Source organism: Pseudorca crassidens, chromosome 10 (assembly GCF_039906515.1).
Source record: "Pseudorca crassidens isolate mPseCra1 chromosome 10, mPseCra1.hap1, whole genome shotgun sequence".
Lineage (NCBI taxonomy): Eukaryota > Metazoa > Chordata > Mammalia > Artiodactyla > Delphinidae > Pseudorca > Pseudorca crassidens.
The window spans coordinates 84,031,237-84,043,316 of NC_090305.1; the positions used below are offsets into that span (position 1 = coordinate 84,031,237).

General features: G+C 44.9%; 1 pseudogene; it reads right to left on the reverse strand.

The window, feature by feature from the left end:
• Positions 1–10,505: 10,505 nt before the first annotated feature.
• Positions 10,506–10,956, reverse strand: LOC137233128 (small ribosomal subunit protein eS26 pseudogene; annotated as a pseudogene).
• Positions 10,957–12,080: the final 1,124 nt, after the last annotated feature.

A 12,080-nucleotide genomic window follows, 5' to 3' on the forward strand; every position in this document is an offset into this window, starting at 1 on the left:
TCTTGGATTTGGGGGATCAGGTTACACGTATCTGAGAGACATGCTTGAAAATCTTTTCATTCTCTTCTTTAATAAAAATGAAACCAATGAAAATAATAATAACAACGGGAAAATCAATTTCTGAATTCTTTGTTGAAGGATGCACACATACAGCCCTTTATCAGATCCTTTATATTCAATGATTAGTCTATGTTAGGTTTTCTCAACTTCAGCACTATTGACGCTTCAGGCTGGAGCATTCTCTGCTGTGCAGCTGTCCTGTGCACTGCGGGATGTGTAGCAGCATCTCTGGCCTCTACTCACTTAATGCCAGTAGTACCTTTCTCTTCCCAAACTGTTACATCCGAAAATATTTCTTGGGGTTGTAAAGTCAGTCACAGATAGGAGCTCTTGGTCTACATTAAAGGGGTAGTAGGTGTTGTAGTTAAAGCACAGGCGTCCAGCTAGGCTCCTTTGTCCAAATTCTGGTTCTACCATTTATTACCTTTGTGACATTAGGTACATTATTTAACTTCTCTGTGCCTCAGTTTCCTCTTCTATACAATGGGGATAATAAAAATACCTATCTGAGGGGGTTACTGTGAAGATTAAAGAGGTTAGTATATGTATATAACTATTTATAACATATTTAGCACAGTCTGATACACAGAAATCTTCCAATAAATGTCAACTGTTATCATCGTCATTTTTTTTTTTCCTTTTTGCTCCTAGTCTGTAAACTATTTGAGTGCAGAGACCAAGCCTTTTTATTTTTTAATTCTTGAAGTCCAGCACCGGCACATAATAAAGACTGAATTCGGGAAGAAAGGAGGGAAGGGAGGCAGGAAGGAGAGGTAGAGATGAGCAATGGAACTTCCTGAGCGAAAGCACAAGAGAGGAGGATCGAGAGTCTTCCCCAGACAGCCGGCCTGTGCACCAGCGCCTGGGACTGGGGGTCCCATGGTTTTAGACCAGACCAGGGACGAGTCCATACCAAATACCAGGGGACGTGTAAAGGCAGCTACATGTGGATAAACACACATACGGCAACATGCGTGAAACTTCTGGGGGCTGGAGGTTGCAGGTGGGCTCTGAGCTAACAGAAGTGATTGCTATGGCCTGGAAGAAGCAAGAAGCAAAGTAGGAATGTATTTTGTCTACTTGTGCTTCAAGAAGGACGGAAATATGTCTAACAGTGTATTATAGACTCCTCTATTCATATACCTCGTGAAGTCTGTTCACGGACTTGGGGTAGAACCCTCTCTACAGAGGTTGAAACAATACAACAGAAGCGACGAGGCTTTTGCGTGTCCCCCCACCCCACCCTAGAGTGGTGTCTACTTCTAAGTCCTAGGACAAGGGAGGGCCCTAGAACAGCACTATCCAGCTGAACGTTCTGCAACGGTGGACGTGTTTGGAACCTGCGTTGTCCAACATGGTAGACACTGGCCACATACAGCGATGGAGCGCTTGGGCTGTGGCTGGTGCGAGTAAGGCACTGAAATTTAATTTAACTTAAATTTAAATAGCCACATGTGGCTAGTGCCTCCCATACTGGACATAGACAGCATGGGTCTAGAAGAAACCATGTGCCTCTCGATACACAGGCTCTCCGAGGACACCGAGGGATGGTGGGTTCACTGCTTTCAAGGACGAAGCATAAATCCCTATGACTCCCCACCATCCACCTGCCAGAAAGGCTACACGCTGTCCTGTTCTGGATCATTCCACTTTCCTGGGCCACAGGCTACCCGACGTAAGGGGAGAGAAAGGCCGAGAGACACGCAACAGCAACGATGACTGTATTACCATTACCGCTGTGATCGTTGACAATCTTGATGGACCACTCAGTACTTTCCTAAGCATTTCACATGGACCATCCCTCTGGGTAGGTTTCCTCATTATCCCTGTTCCATACAGAGGCAGAAACTAAAGTACCTAGAAGTGACCCACTGCCAGCCAACCAACCAGTACATGGTGGAGCTGGGCTGTTAAGTGGTTAGAAATACAGACTTTGGAATTAGGCAAACTTGATGTGAGACTGACTCCGAATCTTTCTGGGAAGGGATCTATAAGAAAGTGTTCATGTTGGCTACTTTTGCAAAGAAGGCCTGGGGATGAGGCTGGGGGTGGAGGAAATTTTTTTCCTTTTTCTGCACTGATGTCATCCTGTATCATATGAAAACACAATTTACCAGTACCTGCCTAGCTTTCAGCTAAGGGAAAATACGTCAGGAGGGCTTATCTTCTTGTTGAGGTTGCGGGCCTTTTCGTTTTTATTATTTTTTGTATTAAAGCAATCAGCTTATCTGGGGATGGGGAGATAGGTTACTTGGGGGCATGAATATGACAGTGCATATATAAAAGCTCAGTGCTGTTGATTGTCTTTTGGGTTTGCATTTTCCTCTCGCTGAAGCTGGGACTGGAAGGGGGACCCACGGCAGATAATCCCATTTATGCCACAGAAGTTTCCTGGACTGTTGACCTTGGAAGTAGGGTGACAAGCTATCCTGGTTTGCGCAGGACCGGAGGGTTTCCTGGGACACAGGACTTTCAATGTTCACTGGGAAAGTCCCAGGCAAACGAGGACAACTGGGTGACCCCACTAGGAAGTGGGAAAAAGATGAACCTTTCTGGACACTTGGACCCACACAACTCCTGCAGGGGGAAAACAGCTTCCCAGCAGGCACTATTAGGTGGGTGAGGGGTTGCCAAAGCAACAATATGACTTATCTCCCCGGCATGGCTCGTTTTCCACTTCGAGTTTCAAAGACAGGGCGTCCTGAGGAAACACCACCAGTTCCCAGGAAGGGCTGCATCATGACTCCCAAGCGCCCTAGGCACTTGGGCCTCTGCAGGCCCCCTCCTCCCTAAAAACTACAGTAAAAATCATCCTTAAGACTGCAGTTGTGTAAAGATGGATGGATTCATTATCATATAGCCATTCTTATTACCTTCTTTTTTCTATGGATCTCTAAAGCAATGAAAATCACAACATTTCTCCTCGCCCTTAAAGAAGTCCTGGGCTTTAGGCTACTATGGCACCACTTCAGGCTACTTTAGCCTACGATGCCTGGTGGGAAGGTTGGCCCTGGTTCCAGGGCTTGAAAGAGAGGGAAGTTTGGAAACATCTCAGTCAGGGGTTCCTAACCTGGATGAACTTGGATGGGAAAAACATGGGTGTTAATTTCTGACCCCCTCTGACTGAAATTGAACATTTCCTCTCCTTATGACTTAGGGAACAAACCACACTCACGTGGTACTTCTTGTGACTCTGCCACCAGTAGAAATGACAGGACTTTTCAGATCATATCACAGTTGTGGTTGGGGTATTGAAATAGCATTTTCCCTCATTGCTCCTTCAGAATCATAATGGATTTCTGGACTGGCTGCTAGATCATGTTATTCAGCGTGTTACTGAAGAAGCTCATGAAGGGCTTCCCTGGTGGCGCAGTGGTTGAGAGTCCGCCTGCCGATGCAGGGGACATGGGTTTGTGCCCCGGTCCGGGAAGATCCCACGTGCCGCGGGGCGGCTGGGCCCGTGAGCCATGGCCGCTGAGCCTGCGCGTCCGGAGCCTGTGCTCCGCAACGGGAGAGGTCACAGCAGTGAGAGGCCCGCGTACCACAAAAAAAAAAAAAGAAAAGAAGCTCACGCATTATTTTATCACAACTTTTTAAAAATAAACAGTGTCTTAATACATTTTTGTCTTTCATAATCCAATGTATCTTGTTTTATGTATTTCAAAACGTTATTCTGAGAAGGGGTCTTCAGCAGATTGCCAAAAGGCCCGTGTCAAAGGAAGTGTGAAGGATTCTAGACTGAGTGTTCTAAAATTCCTGAATCTGGCCCTTTCCCCAGTTTCATCCGTCCAGTGAGGAAACTCTTAATCAGCTTGGCGCACCTGACAGGAGAAGTCCAGGACAGGGTTAAAGGCTGGCTGGTAGAGGATAAGGTCACACCCCAGGTGTGCAAGCTAATAATAAGGTGTTAATTGGGAACCAGCTGAGCCGGGAGAGGAAGCCTTGGGCAGGTTGCATTAGGCACTTTCTTCTCGGGGTTTGATTGTTGACAGAAGATCATCAACCCCTCCTCCTGGATGGAAGCAGGCTGGGCGCCTCCCTTTGCAATGCTGCTTTTGCAGAAAATTCCACTGCTGCCATCCTGGGGTAGACCCTGAAGTTTAGTTGAATACATCTTACTGATGGATTTGTTGTAAACCTTCATTGAGCCCTTCCTGTGTGCCTTGCAATTTGCCAAGGGCTTTACCTGATGATCTCATCCAGGCCTCATAACTCCATGGGGAAGGTCCTCTTATTTCTATTTTTACTTATGAGGCAATAGAGGGAGGTTCAAAAGAGCAAGTGACTTGCCTAAATCCATACAGGCCGCAAGTGGTGGGCTGGAATCTGAACTTGGTCTGACTCTTCTGAAAGTCTCTTCCCTTTGAACTTTTGGGTTATTTGGTTTTCTGTTTTGACTCGATAGAACTTTCTCAGTGTTAAGGAAATAGCACATCTCAGCCATGTCGCTTGATAGGCAGTGAGCACAGAGGCAGCTCGTGAACCAGAGGCCCATGATAACGTAGCATGTGACTCCACAAACACAGTGGGGGCTTTCTGAGAATTCCAGGCCCCCCAGAATGGAGGACAACCTGTGTCACCCCCAAACCTTATTGCTCTGTGATAATCACAGGGGTGATACTAGAGAGGCGCTGTGTGTGTGTGTGTGTGTGTGTGTGTGTGTGTGTGTGTGTATGTGTGTGTGTGTGTGTGTGTGTGTTTTGGTGCAGGTGCTGAGGCTGAGAGAGAAAGCTATCCTCTTATATTGAGACAAAGGTCATACAACTCCTGTACACATATCCTTGACTTTTTAATTAAAAAGTCAAGGGGAGTCAAAAGGTACAAACTCCCAGCCAGAAAGTAAGAAGTCAGGGATGTGATGTACTGCGTGGTAACTATATAGTTAACGATACCGTATTGAATGTTTGCAAGTTGCTAAGAGAGAAGATCTTAAAAGTCTTCATTGTAAGAAAAAACAATTCTGTAACTATGTATGGTGACAGATGTTAATTAGGTTTATGGTGGTAATCATTTTGCAATATCTAAAAATACTGAACCATTGTATTGGACACCCAAAACTAACATAATCTTGTATGTCAATTATACCTCAATTTTTAAAAAGCCAAGGGGAAAAATGTCACCTCTCTGCTCTCTATGATAACTGCCTAGTCACGTTCAAATCTTGCACTGCTGGAACTTGGGGAGAAGTGGCTGGTTTTTCTCTGGGACATCATAGGTTGGATGGGTTTGTCATCAGAGTCGCTCTATCCTGGGTCTGGGGTCAGCTTTTCTCTGCCCTACCTTCAATCACCCAGAAACAGCAGTGCTCAGATGCAATTTCTCCACAAGACACCTACCCTTTGTCACCATCTGCTTATATCCCAAAGAAAGACTTGATGCTGCAAAACACTGAAATTTCGAGTACATAGAGTAAGGAACAATCCATTCCTTGTTTTAAATCTAGTTGTCATAATCCAAAGGCAAGCTCCAACTTTAATAACAAACACCCAGTGTTATGACATTTTACCTTTTCCAACTATTTATGTAGGCACAAATATTGTGTTTAAATTTTAAACTATGCAGTTAACATAAAACAGTCCACTCACTTACACAGAGTAAAAATAAAGCGAGTTATGCCAGTTCTGTTTCCCTTTTAGGCCTCATTCTTTAAATAGGTCATTCATTCAACAAAGGTCTGCTAGGCGCTCGGTGTCAGACACTGAGTTTGGCATGGCTCACCCTAAAATGAACCAGAAGCTGTCCTTGTGTTCTGAGCACCAGAGGGAAACAGCCGGAAAACCCTGGGAGCCGCTTTTACACTGACCTGTGTTCTGCCATCTCTGATATCTCAAAGGAGAGCTCTCAGAACTGATTTGCATTCCCTTTTCATTCTCCACCCAGCCCTGTTCCTTTGGATCAAGCTGTAGTGGGGTCTAGAAGCTGTACCTCTGGCGTATGGTTTTTCAGCAGTTTTAGGAACTTCGGCTGTGAAACGCAGAAATGAAAGTTGTGGACACAGCCGTACTTCACAGGATTTCCCCCAAAGAAAGATCACATGTGTGATACTCAGGGCTTGGCATCCCGACTCTTCATCCCACACTCAGATGGCAATTGGATTTTAACAAGGAGTGGGGTTTGTGGTTTGGGAAATATGGCATTTTTACTGCCTTGGGTCATATTTGAAATAGTTGCAGGCATTTAAAATAGCGTAATGTTATTTTTTCCCTTGTCTTCAAAACAAACCCAGTAAGCTTTTATAAGTCCTAACAACAAGCATAAAATTGGGACATTGGAAAACCCACGAGCAGGGATTGGGACACTCCATTCTCCGCCAAGAGGGGTGTTTGGATTTGGGTGCGGAGGATCATAAGCCTCTTGGGGGTCCACCTGACCTTGAATGACTTTGGGATCCCGAGGAAGGGACCAGGGCTCCGGTGACAGTAGAACCGGACACCCCCACCCCCACCCCCACCCCCATGGCTCTCCCGTCATTCTTCAGGGCAATGATAGAAGTATGTACAGGGGCTTTGGGATTTTTTTTTCTAGCCAATTTTACTCTGGAAATTCCTTTGAAAGAAAAAATAAAAAGAATCCGGAGACTCATATTTATTTAAGCGACCAATTCCCAAAACCCATTGCCCTGGAATTCTGTCCCATGGGCATTGCTGTCTGGGGCCTTTTCCTGCCAAAGGGCCTCAGGTAGGGGCAAACGCTAAAATGAAGATGTGAACTGGCCTTGGATGCAAGGGTACCCAGCTTTCTGTTTATTAGAAAAATTATTAGAAAAATGAAAGGTAATCAGTCTTTGCCCAGAAGGAAATATGTAAGCTGTATATGTATATATATATATACACACACACATATAGGTATACATATATATGAAAAATAAAGGTATAGTTATATAGTGAACATAAAAGTGAATATTTATTGAGCATCTAGTAGACCGTACCTCAATTAATCCACACAACAATGCTATGAGATATGTGCTATTATTATCCCAATTTTACTGAAGGAGTAAACAGGGAGGTTAAGTAACTTGCGCAAGGTTACACAGCTCGGAGGCAGTGGAGCTGGGACTTGCATTTAAGCAGCTGGATGTAGGGAAGGAGTTTCTGTTGTCATTATTCATCCTGGACCTGTTGGTCAAGCCCACGTCCATATTAGAAATCTTAAAAACCTGACGGCGAAGGAGAGTGTTCGATGGCTTTCCTTTTGATGTTCGGTATTAAAGAAAAAAAAAAGATAACTCCAATTCTCAGATGTGAAAGATATAAGAAAATAAAATAGATCAAGAATGAATGAAACCAAGTTTTCCCTATCTCAACCCTACTGCATCCTCCCCCAAACAGCAAAAGAAGCAAGAAAAAGAAGGGGAAAAAGCCCTTGATTTGTCCCTACTTTTTGAGATCATCTTTGCAAACTTTTAAATGTCTGGTATTAAGAGTGTAAGAAGAAACAACGCAAAACAGTTTTTGAAGCCAACTAGAAAGCAGCAGAACCCAGCAAGTGGTGAGCTGCGCAGGGCGGCTGCTGGCGGCTGTGCCGGAGTGTGGGAGAATCCTGTCTGGGAGAAGGACACGGGAAACCTCTCAGCATCCCGGGATAAAAGACTTGAGAAGAAAGGAGCCTCTCAATGAATGGTGCTCAAAATGGGCTGGAAAACAGGGGAAACGGGCCCTCTCAATGAAAAGCCAAGAAAGTGTCTTTTTTGTTGATTCTCTCACTGCAAAGTGCTGCTTCCCCCCACTCCCCCTCCCTGACCCCTTCCCCAGCTCATCTCCCTGGGCTCAGAGAAAAGGCTTCTTGTTGTAATCCCATCTGCCTGCTGCTCATCCACATTCTTTTATCTCTGCCCAGGGCTGGCAGTTGGGAAGAGGTTTCAGATGCCAGAAATTCGGGGTTTCACATTGAATCTTTCCAAGATGGGCATCTGAGAAATGTCAGTTTACATCAAAATTACCTTCTCTAGCAGATAGCCCGAAAGCTGTCTTTCCCTGGCAAGGTCGGGAAATAATTCTCTTTTCAGGATCGTGCCAATACCAACTCCAGTCCGCATTTGGGATGATTGATCTGACTTAAAGAGACAGGGACCACTTCAGTTTTACACTAAAAGAAAAGATTTAATCTTAAATTAAAGATGGAAAGTTAGTCATGTTTCGTTTTTAATAGTGCTTGGTGTAATAAGGAATATTGTACTGTAACAAATACTGTACTGTAAGAACAGGGTTTGTGGATATGGTTATAGAGAGCAATTGGGAGCTAAGTTTAAAGATCACCAAAAGATAACACCTCTCGTGGCTGGCAAGTAAAAAGGGTAATGGGATTGGGGAGGGAGGTAAGAGGAAAAGGAGTGAAAGAAGAATCTCTTCGAGAAATGTCACTGATCTTTAGAAAGTTCTGAAACAAAGGAAGCAAAGCATTGTTTGAGATAGAGGCCCTTTACTTAATGTTAGAAAGCACAGGAGAAACTGGGAGAAAGTCTGATTTTTTAACCCTGCAGGAAATCTCTGCTCAAAATAATAATTTCAAGCAGTGATACATCTATCCTAAAGATTGGATTCTGGCCATGATGCAGAGGGAAATTCAGGTGCAGAGATGGACAGAGCTGTTTTGACTCTACAGTGTGGGTGTCCGCGTGGAATGCTGCCAGCTCCTTAGTTCCGGGTCTAAAGACAGAGCAAGGCATCCGAAGGCAATAAAGGACCTGGTCCCACACGGTGAATCCTGTTTGCTGCCTGCTCCCTCTTCCATGGTTGTCCTTTGTCAGGTGGATTTTTGTCTAGGGGTGAGTATGGGAGGTGAGAGGGTTGGAAGAGGAAGGGGGTTAGGAGATGGGGGTTGGGAGGGCTGGGGAGGTGGAGGTGGGTGGGAAGTAAACAATAAAACCCCTGCGGTGGCTGGGTGTGGCCACCCTAACTGCCACCTTAAGGTGATGGGCTTGAAGTTTAGCACAAAGATTCTATTAGGTTATCAAGCCCCTGGCAGTCCTCTTCCCTCCCCCATGTTTTTTTTTCTTCCTTTGTAGAGAACTAAGCACATACCTTCAGGTCATCTTGTTTTTCCTTTCAGCAATATTCTCTAGTCCCTGAAGCTCGGAAGGTCGTTCTAAAATAAAAATGAGACCCTAACACTCTGGCTAAAAACCCTGCAAAGGATTGCCCATCATCCTCAGGACATGGTGCAATCCAAACCGTGACTCACGTGCAAGGGGACTGCTATCATCCAAAGACAGACATTTCTAAAAGTAAAAGTGAGTGCACTGGAAATTATGCCAGGGCAACGGATATATACAGAGGCTGTCCCAAGCAAATCAAGACGTGGAGTCATGTGACCCCATGACTGGAGTCACAGACCCCAAACGCCCTGTGCTATCTGACCCCTGTCCGCCTCCTCGGCCGCTTTTCATCTCCCTCAACCCTCTGCTCTCTGCTCCATCCAGGGTGGATTCCTTTTGTTCCATGTGCCTTGTCCCACTTCAGGGCCTTGATCCATCCTTCCTGATGCACTTTCCCTCAGAGTCCTGCTCTGCCCAGGGAAGCTCTCTGTGGGTACCATGACCATACTGGACCCCTTGTTTCATGTCCCAAGGACCAGAGGAGACAATCAAAATACGTAATCACTGCTGGGTAATGAATCAATGAACAAATGGATGCAAAAAATGAATAATCATCTCCCTTTGTCTTAGTTAGCTAGGGATGCTATAAAAAAATAGCATATTGGGTAGCGTAAGCAACAGAAATTAATTTTCTCACAGTTCTGGAGGCTAGAAGTCCAAGATCAGGGTGCCAGCATGGTTGGGTTCTGGTGAGAACCCTTTTCCTGGCTTGCCGACAGGCACCTTCTCACTGTGTCCTCATGTGATGGAGAAAGCAAGAGCGAGCTCTCTGGTTTCTTCTAATAAGGGCACTAATCTCATCATGGGGGATCTACCCTCATGACCTCATACAAACCTAATTCCCTCCCAAAGGCCACATCTCCAAATACCCTTAGGGCTTCAACATGTGAATTTTGACGGGGACACAATTCACTCGATAGCACCCTGTATTTCTCTACATAAATTAAACTATATATTAAACAAATGTACTTATTGAGTGATATATTGCAGTACAAATTTCTCCAGTAATTTCAAAGTTACTTCTTAAAAACTATTTTGAAATAATTATAGATTCACAGGAAGTTGCAAAAATAATACAGAGACGCCTGTGTTCCCTTCTTGGAGTTCCCTCCCATGGTAACATGTTACCAAACTCCAGTACAAAATCAAAGCCGGGGCACTGGTATTGGTGCAATTCACAGAACTTTTTCAGATTTCACCAGTCTATGCACTTTGGAAATTTCTTTGAAAGAAAAAATGAAAATAATCCAGAGACTCATATTTATTTAAGCGACCAATTCCCAAAACCCACTGCCCTGGAATTCTGTCCCGCGAGCAGACAGTTTGTGGGTGGAGAGTACGTGTGTGTAGCTTTTTTTTTGAAGTATAATTTCTACTTTATTTTCTTCCCAGGGAACAGTATTTCTTTAGTCTTGAAGGACTTAGCTCTTTACGTGGGCTTTGGTGGAGGTCGTGGGGCAGCACCCGCAGGTCTAAATCGGGGTGGAGGTGTTTGGTCCTTCCGGGCTTCCCGAGAACGATTCCTGACTACCTTGCTGTGAATGGCACAAATCACGCAGTAATGCAGTTTCACATACAGCTTGGGAAGCACACAGGCGTCAAAAACACTCGCTTCAGAAATGTCCCTGACGGCTGTGGCCTCTACGATGTTCTGAATGACGAACTTCTTAATGGCCTTATCCTTGGGCACACAACGGGCACAGCTGGTACAGCGAATAGGCTGCACGTGGCCGCAGCCCTTTTTGGCACGACCATTGTTCCTTCTTTTCTTGGTCATCTTGGAAGCGAGGAGGCGAAAGAGCTGTGTGTAGCTTTATGCAATTATACCACATGTGTAGATTCACTTAACTACCACCTCTATCAAAGCACAGGACTATTCCAGCACCACAAAGGTGTCTTGTGTTCTCCCTTTTATAGTAAGAGTCAGTTGATTTCTTCACCACTCCCACCGTGTCCCCAATTCTTGCAAGCACGAATTTGTTTTCCATCTCTGTAATTTTGTCATTTCGAGAATGTAGTGTCAGTGGAATCAAACAGTATGTAATTTATTTAAAAATCACACAATTGGTATTGACATACACATACTACTAGATATAAAATGGATAACTAATAAGAACCTACTGTATAGTACAGGGAACTCTCTTCAATTCTCTGTAATGACCTATATGGGAAAAGAAAGAGTGGATATATGTATATGCATAACTGACTCTGCTGTACAGCAGAAACTAACACAACACTGTAAATCAGCTGTACTCCAATAAAAAAGAAGGATGCTATCAAAGGAAAAAAAATAAAATAAACTCACACAGTATGTCACCTGAATTTTAAAAATAGTTGGTGTGGTGTGATCTCTGATGTGGACGCCACTCGCTAAATGTGTCCCTTCTGGGCTATGGTTTGACAGAGGAATCCGCATTGATGTGTTCCAACAACTTCCCCGTTACATCAATAGTGGTGAGGTACCACCACTGGCCTGTTTTGTTTTGGTGAGGAACGCTACCTGCACATTCAGGTGGAGCGTGTTTGTGGATTCCAGAGCTTCCCATGTGGTCAGGAGAACCTCTGACAACAGTGGCACCTCCCAAGTCCCTTGTCTTGCTAGCTGTTCCCCAGCCCCAGAGTAGCAGATGGGCACTGTAACGCCACTCCAGGTCCTGTTCAGGCCCTGGACATCTCTGGATTACAGAAAGAAACTTATACCATTCACCAATCGGCATAGAAATTATTTCACCACTTTAACAATCTTCAGTTGTACTCGTACATTCCTTTTTTTTCTTTTTTGCACAGGCTCTGGACGCACAGGCTCAGCGGCCATGGCTCATGGGCCCAGCCGCTCCACAGCATGTGGGATCTTCCCGGACCGGGGCATGAACCCGTGTCCCCTGCATCGGCAGGCGGACTCTCAACCACTGCGTCACCAGGGAAG